We start from the raw sequence: 18232 nt of genomic DNA, 5'->3' as shown, positions 1-18232 counted from the left end.
TACAATCCCTGAACACTGCCCACGAGGCACTGTGTGTGTACTCACCTATTTGTAATCAGCTAGTTGTGCTTACAGGATTTCAGCTTCGACTCTTTGATTCCGCCTCTAAACTGTTGATCAACTGGAGTGCGGGTTCCTCAGCCTAATGGGTTCTATTATATCTATATTTAAAACTGCGAATGGAGTCTCCATCCAGAACATCACTTAATAAGGCATTCTATTTCTTAACAACTCTCACACTGAAAAAACTATTAATTTGTCTCTGTGGCACATATGAGCACTAAGTTTCCACTGCTGTTCCCGTGTGAGTGTTCCACCTATTGTAAATAGTTTGTCTTTATCAATGATGTCAATTGCTCTGGGAATTTTGTAGGTGGTAATTATGCCTCCCCCATTTCTTCTGTCTTCCAAGGACGTTACACATAATTACAATAGCATTTCCTCGAACTCATACCTCTCAGCTCAGGGACTAGCCTCGTGGAATACCTATGAATCCCTCTAGCTATGTCTGTTTTAAAGATAGGTACTGCTTCCACGCTGGATTTCATACTTTAGGATTGGTGTTCCACATGTGGTACAGGAGGTTCTCAATGATTCTTTACGCAAGTTTCTGAAGGCCGTTTTCATGTTGGCCAGCGTAGTATATACCGCTGAAGATATCCTTTCGATATAGGCTTTTAGGAAATGGTTCCTTGTGATATCAATCCCTTGATCTCTACCTGATTCCTGAAGGACTTCATCTCCTAACTCGTACCTTGTGATTGGCCTTATACTTCCATTACCTATTTTAATCATTGTACACTTGCGTTAAACTCTTGTAGCCATTTATTTCCATTCCATCAGTCTCTCTATGTTATCTTGCAGGCTGTGCTTTTCTTCCTGTGTCTTACTCATTCTCATAGTCTGAGCATTATAAGTAAACACTGAGAAGAATGAGTATACCCTCTAGAAGATCATTTACATATATCAGAAACAGGATGGGTCCAAGTACCTTGTGATACTGTACTACAACAGAGACTACCACAAGCACTATACAAGGACGACCTCAACCCAGACTCCAGCACCACCCATGACCCAAGCTGCACAAATGGATACACCGTCCACACCAGCTCCCAACGATCCAACAATCACCATCATAGCCGATGCACTCTCCGATGTACTGCCTACACCTGCCAGCATCACCACCAAAGCTCCCGTGGTAGCTGCAACCACCACTCCACCACACTAGAACCAAACCCAGGCTGATTGACCGAAGACTAACCACCGGCTCCAGACGACGCTTCGAACTCTTCAGACGAGGAAATCTCAGTAAGAGCACCATCACCCCACTACCAGTTCAACACCAACTGTGTGCAAGACTTTCTCATGGAGGTTTCCTCGCCAAGCTCCAACGACAGCACGGCCATGTCAACAAGATAGAAGTCTCAGACAAAGAAAAAACAGAGGACACAGAAGCGCGAGAAGACTTAGAACACAAGGAAAACCTCCACCTGCAGCAGAAGAAAGAAGCCAGATGAAGAACCAAGACTGAGACATCTCCACCAAACGCCAACACATCATGCTACTCCCCACTTCACCTCCAGCCCTGGTACAGACCCATCAAGCCCACCCAGCTTACCACGCCGCCTCCCAAACACACGTCAGAAGAACAAACCCAATAACAAGATCTTTGAAAAGTACTCTAAGGCAACCCGCGGTGGATAGGCCACCAAATTTTCTAGCCACCTTATTCCCCATCTACATCCTCTTCAAGAATTTCAACTCCTCATTCTTCTTCCTCCCTCCCACCTTTTCCAAACTCTTTTGACATTGAAGCAAAGTATAGTACCTTGTGGGACTCCGTTGGTGACATCACGCCACTCTGACGTCTTTCCCGTTCACAGTAATTCATTGTTCTCTGTTGCTCCGGTACTCTGTTGCTCCGCTACTCTCTGCTTTGTTCAGCCCACTTTGTGTGCGTGTGTACTCACCTTGTTGTTCTTGATTCATTTCTCGAGTTTTCATCATATATACATTTATATTCTGACTCGAATTAGCTCCAACGACTCCTGCATCTAATCTATTACATTCATTGATAGCTCTATCTGAAAACGTTCTTCCTCATCTCAGTCACTCATTTGCATCTCTAGTTTTCGTCTATGACCCCCTTGTTTTACTCCTAGCTTTGAACAATGCTGCTTTGTCAATTTTGTCAATTTTCTTTAGAATGTTATATGTTGTTATCATGTCCCTACTATCTCTCCTTTCCTCCAGCATTGTAAGATCAAGTGCTCTCTGTCTTTCCTCATATCTCAATCCCCTCAGCTCCGGAACGAGTTTAGTTGCATGTATTCGGATATTTTCCAGTTTCCTAGCAATTTTTCAGCTAAGGGTTAAATTCTGAGGATGCATATTCAAGAATAGATCACACATTCACTGTATATAAGGCCTGGGAAAGTCCTTTCTCCACGTTTCTGAAGGATACACGGATGTTGGCGAATATGTCATATGCGGCTGTCGTTATTCTGCTAATGTGTGCTTTTGACATTAAATTTGGGGTTATGTCCACTTCCAGGTTTTTTCCTTTTCTGATTAAGGAATTAGTCTTTACTTCATCCTATTCTGATGTAATGATCTTCGCACTCCTGTTCCAATCGCCATAACACTGCATTTGGCTAGGTTAAATTCTAGCAGCCAATTTTCAGACCACCTCTGGAGTGTGTTGAAATCCGCTTGCAACGCATCACAATCTATCCCTGACCTGACTCTTGTCATTAGTTTTGCATCATCTGCAAACATTAATATGGAGCCTATTTACTGTCATTTCTATTATATGCCATTGACATATATATTAGAAACAGGATGGGCCCTAAATTCGTACCTTGCGATACTCCACTTGTAACCTCTCTACACTCTGCCTGCCTGTGGGCAGGCATTTAGGTGGTAGGTGGTAGCCTGCTTCTAAACTGTCTGTCTAGCAACTTGCATGGAATACTTGTTAGTGATATGGGTCTCTAATTTAATGGTTTCTATCTTCACCATTTTTTGTAGAGTGGTACCATATAACCCATTTTCCAGCTTTCAGGATCTTCTCCCATTTCTAGGAAGAAATTAAATGTTATGGCAAGCTGTACAAGGGTTTTTGCTGCCTGTTTTAGTATCCAAGGCGATATTTATCTGGTTCCGCGGGTTTTGTCACATCCAGTTCCTGTAGTTGCTTCAGATCTAGCCTAGCTCTTTGGTCACTACCCCTTCTTGTTTCCTCTTTGACATGTTGCATCAGGAGTGTTCCTCTCTACTACTTCTTCTACAATCTTTTTCTCCTCTCAGTAGTCTTTCGCTACTCATTATTTGGAATTTCCTTGGGAAATGCTAACTATACCAGTTACTTTGGTGTCTAATAATGCTATTATATTAGGGTCTGTTTCTTCAGTCCTTTAGTCAAGTTCACATGTGTTATCAGACAATCCATTGGCTTTGGTGTACCAGATCTTTACCCAGCAAACACAAATCATCTAGAAAACGTTTGTCTATCTCTTCCCATAGGCGTGGGAATGATTTGCATTGAGAATGGTGCAGGAGAGCCTTTGAGAAACTTTTAATCAAAAAATCCAAACACAAAGGTTTTATAATAAATTGTTTTTCTACAACTTTTTTGTTCCTAATGTATTACAAATAGTTTTTACATGTTTAAATATAAAATTTATGGTGTTTTTTTTTTGTAAAATTCATTAATAAATTGTGAATGATATATATTGGCTGAGTGAAACGTTCAAAATCCATTTTGTTATAATATGATCAGAAAAAAATAGTTTTCCAAATTTTCTATAAAAATCGCTCTTTTTAACAAATTTGACTCCTTATGCATTCCACTAAACACTAATATCATGTTTAAATATATAATTTATGTATTATTCCCTAAGACAATTTATATAACTTATAAAAGTTGCTGGAAAGTGGTGTGAAAGAATCTGAAAACGTTTTGTTGTCTTATATTGGCGTGTTCTTATTAACTAGAGTGAGTAAGAGTGAGCGAGAGTGGGTAAGAGTGAGTAAGAGTGACTGAAGGTGAGTGAGAGTGCCAGAGAGTGTGTAAGTGTGAGAAAGAGTGACTGAGAGTGAGTAAGAGTGACAGAGTGAGTAAGAGTGAGAGTAAGGGTGACAGAATGAGTAAGAGTGAGAGTAAAAGTGATTGAGAGTAAGGGAGAGTATGAGAGTAAGAGTGATTGAGAGTTAGAGTGAGAGTAAGAGTGATTGAGAGTTAGTGAGAGTAAGAGTGATTGAGAGTAAGAGTGATTGAGAGTAAGAGTGATTGAGAGTAAGAGTGATTGAGAGTAAGAGTGATTGGGAGTAAGAGTGATTGAGAGTAAGAGTGATTGGGAGAAAGAGTGATTGGGAGTAGGAGTAAGAGTGAGAGTAGGAGTAAGAATAAGAATAAGAGTGATTGAGAGTAGGAGTAAGAATGAGAGTAAGAGTGATTGAGAGTAAGAGTGATTGAGAGTAAGAGTGATTGAGAGTAAGAGTGATTGGGAGTATGAGTGATTGGGAGTAAGAGTGAGAGTAAGAATGAGAATAAGAGTGATTGAGAGTAAGAGTGATTGGGAGTAAGAGTAAGAGTAAGAATAGGAGTAGGAGTGATTGAGAGTAGGAGTGATTGGGAGTAGGAGTGATTGGGAGTAAGAGTGATTGAGAGTAAGAGTGATTGGGAGTAAGAGTGATTGGGAGTAGGAGTAAGAGTGAGAGTAGGAGTAAGAATGAGAATAAGAGTGATTGAGAGTAAGAGTGAGTAGGAGTAAGAATGAGAGTAAGAGTGATTGAGAGTAGGAGTGATTGAGAGTAAGACTGATTGAGAGTAAGAGTGATTGGGAGTAAGAGTGATTGGGAGTAAGAGTGAGAGTAAGAATGAGAATAAGAGTGATTGAGAGTAAGAGTGATTGGGAGTAAGAGTAAGAGTAAGAATGAGAGTAGGAGTGATTGAGAGTAGGAGTGATTGGGAGTAGGAGTGATTGGGAGTAAGAGTGATTGTGAGTAAGAGTAATTGAGAGTAAGAGTATGAGAGTAAGAGTGAGAGAGTGAGTATGAATGGGTAAGGGTGACTGAGAGTGAGTAAGAGTGACAGAGTAAGAATTACAGAGTAAGAGTGATAGAGAGTAAGACTGACAGAGAGTAAGAGTGACAGAGAGTAAGAGTGACAGAGAGTAAGAGTGACAGAGTAAGAGTGACAGAGAGTAAGAGTGACAGAGAGTAAGAGTGACAGAGAGTAAGAGTGACAGAGTAAGAGTGAGTATGAGAGTGAGTAAGGATGACTGAGAGTAAGAGAGAGTAATAGGTGTCAGGTGCAGTCACAGTGAGAGGTTGTGTTAGCTGGAGCTCCGATTCTAATAACATTATTATTGCAATAATGGAAGGATTAGTAAAGGATTTGGTGAGTCTGGTTGGAGCTCTGAGAGCAGAGATGGATTCCCTGCGGGAGGAGGTACGACTGCTACGTCTTCGGGAGGAAACGAAGGAGGAGGCCAGTGTTGACGGGACCTCATTAAGAAGGACTGACGAGACCAGTATTAAGAAGTCCTCGTCTTGGCAAGTTGTGAAAGACAGGGGTCTTAAGAAGACCTTGGCAAAACCGACAACTAATAGCCTACACCTAAGGACTTTTAACGCATTTGACGTATTAGAGGACGAGTGCTGTGTTGAACCTGTTGTTCAACGAGGTGGCAAAGACAAAGTAACGAGGAGCATTGAAGCGCAGGTCCCTCAAACTGCTCGAAAGGAAAAGGGAGAATCGAAGCGAATTTTGGTTGTGGGAGATTCCCAGGTGAGGTATTTAGACAGAACGTTTTGTGCCAGAGATAGGGGGAACAGATTAAGGGTTTGCTATCCTGGAGCTGGAATTGGTGATATTGTTGGAAACATGAATGATATTATGACGGAAAATGGAAACAAACCCATTATTTGTATTAGTGCAGGGGGTAATGATGTTGGACGAGTTAGGAGTGAGGAACTAATACAGAGATTCAGGACAGCCATTGAATTAGTTAGGAGCAAGGGAGGAATCCCGATCATATGTGGCATTCTTCCAAGAAAGGGAGTAGGAAATGAATGGATATCGAGGGCACTTGGTGTCAATTGCCGGCTGGAAAGATATTGCAAATCAAATGCAATATCTTTCATAGACAACTGGGAACACTTCTATGGAAGAAATGGAATGTATGCTCGTGATGGGGTGCATCTATCGAGAGCTGGGGTTGTTGCTGTTGCGAACTCGTTGGAAGAAGTGGTTAGAGGTGTTTGTTTGGGTTTAAACTGTTAGCTGATAGAGGTATGGGAATTGATTTGGAGGAAGGAGATAATAAAAGTACGTGTTTGTGGGAGAAAGGAATTGGCAAAATGATCAGGGAAAGAGAAGGGCCTCAAAATAACAATTAACTTCGGGTATATTACACTAACAGTAGAAGTCTAAGAAATAAAATTAACGAATTAAATGCTCTTGTCTGCACAGAAAAAATAGATATTATTGCACTTACCGAAACGTGGATGAATGTAGAAAATAGAGAACTATTAGCTGAATATCAAATAGATGAGGAGGGGGAGTAGCCATGTATGTTAGGGACAATTTGAAATGTAGTCTCAAAGAGGGAATCAAAACTGAGCCACACACAGAAACTATTTGGATAGAATTATACGAAAAAGCAAATAGTATTATAATAGGAGTTATATATAGGCCACCAAATTTAAACAGAATGGAAGCAAAGCATCTATGGGATGAAATATCTAGGGCATCTAGATCTAACAGTATTTACGTCATGGGTGACTTTAATTTTAGTGGAATAAACTGGTTGAACAAAACAGGGAATAGTGAAGCAGAAGATTTTCTAGAATTAATTGACGATTGCTTTCTTACGCAACACATTAAGGAATCAACACGGGAAAATAATATTTTAGATTTAGTGTTAATTAACAGGGAAACACAAATTAATGGCATCGAAATAGGGAGTGAGCTAGGGAACAGTGATCGCAAAGAAATCAGATTTAGCATAGAATGGAATAGACCTGTAGGAGAAAATTCTGTTAAAGTGCCAGATTTTCGAAAAGCTGATTTTAATAGCCTTAGAAATTTTTTGGGTCAAATTGATTGGAAAGTCTTGGGTATGGGGTGGGGGCCGGTCTTGGAGCGAGACATGAACCCAGCGATAGGTGACGTAAATGGGGATTTCGATGTGGATTCAATATATAACTTATTTAAGAATATTCTAAACAAAGCACAGGAACGTAGTATACCATACAAATTGAATAGATCGAATACCAATGACCCAAAGTGGATAACAAAGAATTTGAAGAACCTTATAGGTAAAAAGAGAGCTTGGTACAAAAGGATTAAAAATGGGGAGGTCACTTTAGAACAGGAATTCGTACAACTGGTTAGAAATGTTAAAAAAGAGATAAGGAAAGCAAAAAGAAACTATGAAGTTTGCATGGCAGGGCAAGCAAAGACAAATCCTAAAGGGTTTTTTCAGTTATATCGTACTAAGACTAGGGAAAGGATAGGTCCATTAAAAACTGAGACAGGTCAAATAACAGATAGTGATGAAGAGATGAGTAGTATTTTTAATAATTATTTTGTATCTGTATTTACTAAAGAGGAACTTAACAATATGCCTTCAGCCGAACAAGTCTATGTGGGTGGGGACGAGGACAGGTTGACGAGTTTAACAGTTACCAGGGAGGATGTTCTTAAACAAATAGTAAAACTCAAACCAAACAAATCCCCAGGGCCGGATGAAGTGTTTGCCAGGGTGCTTAAAGAATGCAAAGAGGAGCTTTGTGACCCACTGTCAACCATATTTAATAAATCAATAGAGTCAGGCAGAGTGCCAGAGTTTTGGAAAGTTGCTAATGTGATACCAATTTTTAAGAGAGGAGATAGATCACTTGCGTCTAACTATCGACCAATTAGCCTAACGTCAATTGTGGGAAAGTTACTCGAATCTATAATAGCAAATAAAATTCGTCTTCATCTTGAAAAACATAAATTAATAATTGAGTCGCAACATGGTTTTATAAATGGCCGTTCATGTTTAACAAATTTGTTATCTTTTTATTCTAGCATTGTTGAGGCAGTTGATAGTGGTAAGGATTGCGATGTTGTGTACCTTGACTTTAGCAAAGCTTTTGATACAGTGCCACATGAAAGACTGATTAAAAAGTTAGAGTCTCATGGTATTGGGGGTGCTATATTAAGCTGGATTAGGGCATGGCTATACCAAAGGAAACAGAGAGTTAGTATAAATGGAGTCAAGTCAGAGTGGGAAAATGTTGTAAATGGGGTCCCTCAGGGCTCTGTCCTGGGACCTCTGTTGTTTATAATATATATAAATGATTTAGATTCAGGTTTGAGTAGCAACATTTGCAAATTTGCCGATGATACGAAAATCGGTAAGGAAATTAATTCGGAGGAGGACTCACTATCACTTCAAGTTGATCTAGATAGGGTTTTGAAATGGTCGAAGGATTGGCAGATGCAGTTTAATGCTGATAAATGTAAAGTTCTGAGGTTAGGTAATGATGATAGGGTTACAAGATACGAGCTAGATGGTGTTGAGATTGCGAAGTCGAATTGCGAAAGGGATCTGGGAGTTATGATTAGTAAGAATTTAAAACAAAAGGATCAATGCATAAATGTTCGCAATAAAGCAAATCGGACACTTGGATTTATTAATCGCAGCGTTAGTAACAAGACACCTGGTGTGGTTCTCAAGCTATATCTTGCTCTAGTTAGGCCCCATATAGATTATGCAGTTCAGTTTTGGTCGCCATATTATAGAATGGATATAAATTCACTTGAACGTGTCCAGCGTACGATGACTAAGTTAATTCCCCAAATTAGAAATTTTTCATATGAAGAAAGATTAACAAAGCTTAAGTTGCATTCACTGGAAAGGCGAAGAGTTAGGGGTGACATGATAGAGGTTTACAAGTGGGTGAATGGACATAACAAAGGGGATATTAATAGGGTATTAAAAGTATCAACACAAGACAGAACACGAAACAATGGGTATAAGTTGGTTAAGTTTAGATTTAGGAAAGACTTGGGTAAATACTGGTTCAGTAACAGGGTTGTTGATTTGTGGAACCAATTAGCGCGTAACGTGCTGGAAGTGGGGTCCCTTGATTGTTTCAAGCGCGGGTTGGACAAGTATATGAGTGGGATTGGGTGGTTATAAATAGGAGCTGCCTCGTATGGGCCAATAGGCCTTCTGCAGTTGCCTTGGTTCTTATGTTCTTATGTTCTTAATAGTGCGTAAGTGTGATTGAGAGTTAGAGTGAGAGTAAGAGTGATTGAGAGTTAGTGAGAGTAAGAGTAATTGAGAGTAAGAGTGATTGAGAGTAAGAGTGATTGAGAGTAAGAGTGATTGGGAGTAAGAGTGATTGGGAGTAAGAGTGATTGAGAGTAAGAGTGATTGGGAGTAATAGTGATTGGGAGTAGGAGTAAGAATGAGAATAAGAGTGATTGAGAGTAAGAGTAAGAATGAGAGTAAGAGTGATTGAGAGTAAGAGTGATTGAGAGTAAGAGTGATTGGGAGTAAGAGTGATTGGGAGTAAGAGTGAGAGTAAGAATGAGAATAAGAGTGATTGAGAGTAAGAGTGATTGGGAGTAAGAGTAAGAACGAGAGTAGGAGTGATTGAGAGTAGGAGTGATTGGGAGTAGGAGTGATTGGGAGTAAGAGTGATTGAGAGTAATAGGAGGAGCTGCCTCGTATGGGCCAATAGAATAGAATAGGAGCTGCCTCGTATGGGCCAATAGGCCTTCTGCAGTTACCTTTGTTCTTATGTTCTTATGTTCTTATGTTCTTATGTAAGAGTAATTGAGAGTAAGAGTATGAGAGTAAGAGTGAGAGAGTGAGTATGAATGGGTAAGGGTGACTGAGAGTGAGTAAGAGTGACAGAGAGTAAGAGTGACAGAGAGTAAGAGTGACAGAGAGTAAGAGTGACAGAGTAAGAGTGACAGAGAGTAAGAGTGACAGAGAGTAAGAGTGACAGAGAGTAAGAGTGACAGAGAGTAAGAGTGACAGAGTAAGAGTGAGTATGAGAGTGAGTAAGGATGACTGAGAGTAAGAGAGAGTAATAGGTGCAGTCACAGTGAGAGGTTGTGTTAGCTGGAGCTCCGATTCTAATAACATTATTATTGCAATAATGGAAGGATTAGTAAAGGATTTGGTGAGTCTGGTTGGAGCTCTGAGAGCAGAGATGGATTCCCTGCGGGAGGAGGTACGACTGCTACGTCTTCGGGAGGAAACGAAGGAGGAGGCCAGTGTTGACGGGACCTCATTAAGAAGGACTGACGAGACCAGTATTAAGAAGTCCTCGTCTTGGCAAGTTGTGAAAGACAGGGGTCTTAAGAAGACCTTGGCAAAACCGACAACTAATAGCCTACACCTAAGGACTTTTAACGCATTTGACGTATTAGAGGACGAGTGCTGTGTTGAACCTGTTGTTCAACGAGGTGGCAAAGACAAAGTAACGAGGAGCATTGAAGCGCAGGTCCCTCAAACTGCTCGAAAGGAAAAGGGAGAATCGAAGCGAATTTTGGTTGTGGGAGATTCCCAGGTGAGGTATTTAGACAGAACGTTTTGTGCCAGAGATAGGGGGAACAGATTAAGGGTTTGCTATCCTGGAGCTGGAATTGGTGATATTGTTGGAAACATGAATGATATTATGACGGAAAATGGAAACAAACCCATTATTTGTATTAGTGCAGGGGGTAATGATGTTGGACGAGTTAGGAGTGAGGAACTAATACAGAGATTCAGGACAGCCATTGAATTAGTTAGGAGCAAGGGAGGAATCCCGATCATATGTGGCATTCTTCCAAGAAAGGGAGTAGGAAATGAATGGATATCGAGGGCACTTGGTGTCAATTGCCGGCTGGAAAGATATTGCAAATCAAATGCAATATCTTTCATAGACAACTGGGAACACTTCTATGGAAGAAATGGAATGTATGCTCGTGATGGGGTGCATCTATCGAGAGCTGGGGTTGTTGCTGTTGCGAACTCGTTGGAAGAAGTGGTTAGAGGTGTTTGTTTGGGTTTAAACTGTTAGCTGATAGAGGTATGGGAATTGATTTGGAGGAAGGAGATAATAAAAGTACGTGTTTGTGGGAGAAAGGAATTGGCAAAATGATCAGGGAAAGAGAAGGGCCTCAAAATAACAATTAACTTCGGGTATATTACACTAACAGTAGAAGTCTAAGAAATAAAATTAACGAATTAAATGCTCTTGTCTGCACAGAAAAAATAGATATTATTGCACTTACCGAAACGTGGATGAATGTAGAAAATAGAGAACTATTAGCTGAATATCAAATAGATGAGGAGGGGGAGTAGCCATGTATGTTAGGGACAATTTGAAATGTAGTCTCAAAGAGGGAATCAAAACTGAGCCACACACAGAAACTATTTGGATAGAATTATACGAAAAAGCAAATAGTATTATAATAGGAGTTATATATAGGCCACCAAATTTAAACAGAATGGAAGCAAAGCATCTATGGGATGAAATATCTAGGGCATCTAGATCTAACAGTATTTACGTCATGGGTGACTTTAATTTTAGTGGAATAAACTGGTTGAACAAAACAGGGAATAGTGAAGCAGAAGATTTTCTAGAATTAATTGACGATTGCTTTCTTACGCAACACATTAAGGAATCAACACGGGAAAATAATATTTTAGATTTAGTGTTAATTAACAGGGAAACACAAATTAATGGCATCGAAATAGGGAGTGAGCTAGGGAACAGTGATCGCAAAGAAATCAGATTTAGCATAGAATGGAATAGACCTGTAGGAGAAAATTCTGTTAAAGTGCCAGATTTTCGAAAAGCTGATTTTAATAGCCTTAGAAATTTTTTGGGTCAAATTGATTGGAAAGTCTTGGGTATGGGGTGGGGGCCGGTCTTGGAGCGAGACATGAACCCAGCGATAGGTGACGTAAATGGGGATTTCGATGTGGATTCAATATATAACTTATTTAAGAATATTCTAAACAAAGCACAGGAACGTAGTATACCATACAAATTGAATAGATCGAATACCAATGACCCAAAGTGGATAACAAAGAATTTGAAGAACCTTATAGGTAAAAAGAGAGCTTGGTACAAAAGGATTAAAAATGGGGAGGTCACTTTAGAACAGGAATTCGTACAACTGGTTAGAAATGTTAAAAAAGAGATAAGGAAAGCAAAAAGAAACTATGAAGTTTGCATGGCAGGGCAAGCAAAGACAAATCCTAAAGGGTTTTTTCAGTTATATCGTACTAAGACTAGGGAAAGGATAGGTCCATTAAAAACTGAGACAGGTCAAATAACAGATAGTGATGAAGAGATGAGTAGTATTTTTAATAATTATTTTGTATCTGTATTTACTAAAGAGGAACTTAACAATATGCCTTCAGCCGAACAAGTCTATGTGGGTGGGGACGAGGACAGGTTGACGAGTTTAACAGTTACCAGGGAGGATGTTCTTAAACAAATAGTAAAACTCAAACCAAACAAATCCCCAGGGCCGGATGAAGTGTTTGCCAGGGTGCTTAAAGAATGCAAAGAGGAGCTTTGTGACCCACTGTCAACCATATTTAATAAATCAATAGAGTCAGGCAGAGTGCCAGAGTTTTGGAAAGTTGCTAATGTGATACCAATTTTTAAGAGAGGAGATAGATCACTTGCGTCTAACTATCGACCAATTAGCCTAACGTCAATTGTGGGAAAGTTACTCGAATCTATAATAGCAAATAAAATTCGTCTTCATCTTGAAAAACATAAATTAATAATTGAGTCGCAACATGGTTTTATAAATGGCCGTTCATGTTTAACAAATTTGTTATCTTTTTATTCTAGCATTGTTGAGGCAGTTGATAGTGGTAAGGATTGCGATGTTGTGTACCTTGACTTTAGCAAAGCTTTTGATACAGTGCCACATGAAAGACTGATTAAAAAGTTAGAGTCTCATGGTATTGGGGGTGCTATATTAAGCTGGATTAGGGCATGGCTATACCAAAGGAAACAGAGAGTTAGTATAAATGGAGTCAAGTCAGAGTGGGAAAATGTTGTAAATGGGGTCCCTCAGGGCTCTGTCCTGGGACCTCTGTTGTTTATAATATATATAAATGATTTAGATTCAGGTTTGAGTAGCAACATTTGCAAATTTGCCGATGATACGAAAATCGGTAAGGAAATTAATTCGGAGGAGGACTCACTATCACTTCAAGTTGATCTAGATAGGGTTTTGAAATGGTCGAAGGATTGGCAGATGCAGTTTAATGCTGATAAATGTAAAGTTCTGAGGTTAGGTAATGATGATAGGGTTACAAGATACGAGCTAGATGGTGTTGAGATTGCGAAGTCGAATTGCGAAAGGGATCTGGGAGTTATGATTAGTAAGAATTTAAAACAAAAGGATCAATGCATAAATGTTCGCAATAAAGCAAATCGGACACTTGGATTTATTAATCGCAGCGTTAGTAACAAGACACCTGGTGTGGTTCTCAAGCTATATCTTGCTCTAGTTAGGCCCCATATAGATTATGCAGTTCAGTTTTGGTCGCCATATTATAGAATGGATATAAATTCACTTGAACGTGTCCAGCGTACGATGACTAAGTTAATTCCCCAAATTAGAAATTTTTCATATGAAGAAAGATTAACAAAGCTTAAGTTGCATTCACTGGAAAGGCGAAGAGTTAGGGGTGACATGATAGAGGTTTACAAGTGGGTGAATGGACATAACAAAGGGGATATTAATAGGGTATTAAAAGTATCAACACAAGACAGAACACGAAACAATGGGTATAAGTTGGTTAAGTTTAGATTTAGGAAAGACTTGGGTAAATACTGGTTCAGTAACAGGGTTGTTGATTTGTGGAACCAATTAGCGCGTAACGTGCTGGAAGTGGGGTCCCTTGATTGTTTCAAGCGCGGGTTGGACAAGTATATGAGTGGGATTGGGTGGTTATAAATAGGAGCTGCCTCGTATGGGCCAATAGGCCTTCTGCAGTTGCCTTGGTTCTTATGTTCTTATGTTCTTAATAGTGCGTAAGTGTGATTGAGAGTTAGAGTGAGAGTAAGAGTGATTGAGAGTTAGTGAGAGTAAGAGTAATTGAGAGTAAGAGTGATTGAGAGTAAGAGTGATTGAGAGTAAGAGTGATTGGGAGTAAGAGTGATTGGGAGTAAGAGTGATTGAGAGTAAGAGTGATTGGGAGTAATAGTGATTGGGAGTAGGAGTAAGAATGAGAACAAGAGTGATTGAGAGTAAGAGTAAGAATGAGAGTAAGAGTGATTGAGAGTAAGAGTGATTGAGAGTAAGAGTGATTGGGAGTAAGAGTGATTGGGAGTAAGAGTGAGAGTAAGAATGAGAATAAGAGTGATTGAGAGTAAGAGTGATTGGGAGTAAGAGTAAGAACGAGAGTAGGAGTGATTGAGAGTAGGAGTGATTGGGAGTAGGAGTGATTGGGAGTAAGAGTGATTGAGAGTAATAGGAGGAGCTGCCTCGTATGGGCCAATAGAATAGAATAGGAGCTGCCTCGTATGGGCCAATAGGCCTTCTGCAGTTACCTTTGTTCTTATGTTCTTATGTTCTTATGTTCTTATGTAAGAGTAATTGAGAGTAAGAGTATGAGAGTAAGAGTGAGAGAGTGAGTATGAATGGGTAAGGGTGACTGAGAGTGAGTAAGAGTGACAGAGAGTAAGAGTGACAGAGAGTAAGAGTGACAGAGAGTAAGAGTGACAGAGTAAGAGTGACAGAGAGTAAGAGTGACAGAGAGTAAGAGTGACAGAGAGTAAGAGTGACAGAGTAAGAGTGAGTATGAGAGTGAGTAAGGATGACTGAGAGTAAGAGAGAGTAATAGGTGCAGTCACAGTGAGAGGTTGTGTTAGCTGGAGCTCCGATTCTAATAACATTATTATTGCAATAATGGAAGGATTAGTAAAAGATTTGGTGAGTCTGGTTGGAGCTCTGAGAGCAGAGATGGATTCCCTGCGGGAGGAGGTACGACTGCTACGTCTTCGGGAGGAAACGAAGGAGGAGGCCAGTGTTGACGGGACCTCATTAAGAAGGACTGACGAGACCAGTATTAAGAAGTCCTCGTCTTGGCAAGTTGTGAAAGACAGGGGTCTTAAGAAGACCTTGGCAAAACCGACAACTAATAGCCTACACCTAAGGACTTTTAACGCATTTGACGTATTAGAGGACGAGTGCTGTGTTGAACCTGTTGTTCAACGAGGTGGCAAAGACAAAGTAACGAGGAGCATTGAAGCGCAGGTCCCTCAAACTGCTCGAAAGGAAAAGGGAGAATCGAAGCGAATTTTGGTTGTGGGAGATTCCCAGGTGAGGTATTTAGACAGAACGTTTTGTGCCAGAGATAGGGGGAACAGATTAAGGGTTTGCTATCCTGGAGCTGGAATTGGTGATATTGTTGGAAACATGAATGATATTATGACGGAAAATGGAAACAAACCCATTATTTGTATTAGTGCAGGGGGTAATGATGTTGGACGAGTTAGGAGTGAGGAACTAATACAGAGATTCAGGACAGCCATTGAATTAGTTAGGAGCAAGGGAGGAATCCCGATCATATGTGGCATTCTTCCAAGAAAGGGAGTAGGAAATGAATGGATATCGAGGGCACTTGGTGTCAATTGCCGGCTGGAAAGATATTGCAAATCAAATGCAATATCTTTCATAGACAACTGGGAACACTTCTATGGAAGAAATGGAATGTATGCTCGTGATGGGGTGCATCTATCGAGAGCTGGGGTTGTTGCTGTTGCGAACTCGTTGGAAGAAGTGGTTAGAGGTGTTTGTTTGGGTTTAAACTGTTAGCTGATAGAGGTATGGGAATTGATTTGGAGGAAGGAGATAATAAAAGTACGTGTTTGTGGGAGAAAGGAATTGGCAAAATGATCAGGGAAAGAGAAGGGCCTCAAAATAACAATTCACTTCGGGTATATTACACTAACAGTAGAAGTCTAAGAAATAAAATTAACGAATTAAATGCTCTTGTCTGCACAGAAAAAATAGATATTATTGCACTTACCGAAACGTGGATGAATGTAGAAAATAGAGAACTATTAGCTGAATATCAAATAGATGAGGAGGGGGAGTAGCCATGTATGTTAGGGACAATTTGAAATGTAGTCTCAAAGAGGGAATCAAAACTGAGCCACACACAGAAACTATTTGGATAGAATTATACGAAAAAGCAAATAGTATTATAATAGGAGTTATATATAGGCCACCAAATTTAAACAGAATGGAAGCAAAGCATCTATGGGATGAAATATCTAGGGCATCTAGATCTAACAGTATTTACGTCATGGGTGACTTTAATTTTAGTGGAATAAACTGGTTGAACAAAACAGGGAATAGTGAAGCAGAAGATTTTCTAGAATTAATTGACGATTGCTTTCTTACGCAACACATTAAGGAATCAACACGGGAAAATAATATTTTAGATTTAGTGTTAATTAACAGGGAAACACAAATTAATGGCATCGAAATAGGGAGTGAGCTAGGGAACAGTGATCGCAAAGAAATCAGATTTAGCATAGAATGGAATAGACCTAAGAACATAAGAACATAAGAACAAAGGCAACTGCAGAAGGCCTATTGGCCCATACGAGGCAGCTCCTATTCTATAACCACCCAATCCCACTCATATACTTGTCCAACCCGTGCTTGAAACAATCGAGGGACCCCACCTCCACAATGTTACGCGGCAATTGGTTCCACAAATCAACAACCCTGTTACTGAACCAGTATTTACCCAAGTCTTTCCTAAATCTAAACTTATCCAATTTATACCCATTGTTTCGTGTTCTGTCCTGTGTTGATACTTTTAATACCCTATTAATATCCCCCCGGTTATGTCCATTCATCCACTTGTAAACCTCTATCATGTCACCCCTAACTCTTCGCCTTTCCAGTGAATGCAACTTAAGCTTTGTTAATCTTTCTTCATATGAAAGATTTCTAATTTGGGGAATTAACTTAGTCATCCTACGCTGGACACGTTCAAGTGAATTTATATCCATTCTATAATATGGCGACCAAAACTGAACTGCATAATCTAAATGGGGCCTAACTAGAGCAAGATATAGCTTGAGAACCACACCAGGTGTCTTGTTACTAACGCTGCGATTAATAAATCCAAGTGTCCGATTTGCCTTATTACGAACATTTATGCATTGATCCTTTTGTTTTAAATTCTTACTAATCATAACTCCCAGATCCCTTTCGCAATCCGACTTCGCAATCACAACACCATCTAGCTCGTATCTTGTAACTCTATCATCATTACCTAACCTCAGAACTTTACATTTATCAGCATTAAACTGCATCTGCCAATCCTTTGACCATTTCAAAACCCTATCTAGATCAACTTGAAGTGATAGTGAGTCCTCCTCCGAATTAATTTCCCTACCGATTTTCGTATCATCGGCAAATTTGCAAATGTTGCTACTCAAACCTGAATCTAAATCATTTATATAGATTATAAACAACAGAGGTCCCAGGACAGAGCCTTGAGGCACTCCACTTACAACATTTTCCCACTCTGACTTGATTCCATTTATACTAACTCTCTGTTTCCTTTGGTATAGCCATGCCCTAATCCAGCTTAATATAGCACCCCCAATACCATGAGACTCTATTTTTTTAATCAGTCTTTCATGTGGCACTGTATCAAAAGCTTTGCTAAAGTCAAGGTATACAACATCGCAATCCTTACCACTATCAACTGCCTCAACAATGCTAGAATAAAAAGATAACAAATTTGTTAAACATGAATGGCCATTTATAAAACCATGTTGCGACTCAATTATTAATTTATGTTTTTCAAGATGAAGACGAATTTTATTTGCTATTATTGATTCGAGCAACTTTCCCACAATGGACGTTAGGCTAATTGGTCGATAGTTAGACGCAAGTGATCTATCTCCTTTCTTAAAAACTGGTATCACATTAGCAACTTTCCAAAACTCTGGCACTCTGCCTGACTCTATTGATTTATTAAATATGGTTGACAGTGGGTCACAAAGCTCCTCTTTGCATTCTTTAAGCACCCTAGCAAACACTTCATCCGGCCCTGGGGATTTGTTTGGTTTGAGTTTTACTATTTGTTTAAGAACATCCTCCCTGGTAACTGCTAAACTCGTCAACCTGTCCTCGTCCCCACCCACATAGACTTGTTCGGCTGAAGGC

Source organism: Procambarus clarkii, chromosome 41 (genome assembly GCF_040958095.1).
Source record: "Procambarus clarkii isolate CNS0578487 chromosome 41, FALCON_Pclarkii_2.0, whole genome shotgun sequence".
NCBI classification, from domain to species: Eukaryota; Metazoa; Arthropoda; class Malacostraca; order Decapoda; family Cambaridae; genus Procambarus; species Procambarus clarkii.
The sequence above is the reverse complement of the archived record's forward strand: the minus strand, read 5'-3'. Positions refer to the sequence as shown.